Source organism: Loxodonta africana, chromosome 4, assembly GCF_030014295.1.
Source record: "Loxodonta africana isolate mLoxAfr1 chromosome 4, mLoxAfr1.hap2, whole genome shotgun sequence".
NCBI classification, from domain to species: Eukaryota; Metazoa; Chordata; class Mammalia; order Proboscidea; family Elephantidae; genus Loxodonta; species Loxodonta africana.
In genome coordinates this window covers 93,147,473-93,147,842 of record NC_087345.1, presented here as the reverse complement: position 1 = coordinate 93,147,842, position 370 = coordinate 93,147,473, and positions in this window count along the sequence as shown.

Sequence of the window (370 nt, the reverse complement as noted above, 5' to 3'; positions counted from 1 at the left end):
GGCAGCGAGGGCCGACAATGGGAGAATGAGAACTACCAGTCCCAGAGTGCACGGCGCGAGCGCTTGCGCCAGGCCGCGGGCCGCGGGGTCTGCTGGACAATGTGGTTCGCCAAAACTTTTGAGTAGGCTAGGGGCGGGACCCGGACGGGGCGGGGGCGGGGGCGGGGGCGGGGGGAGGGCGGGGGCGGGGGGTTAGTTTTCCGACGGCTGAGTTCCCGCAAGAGGTTCTCAGCTGCGTAATCTTCCTGGAATATGATGGTCTCGTTAGAAATTGGAAATCCTGGTGGTGTAGTGGTTAAGAACTACAGCTGCTAACCAAAAGGTTGGTATGTTCAAATCCACCAGGGGCTCCTTGGAAACTCTGTGAGAC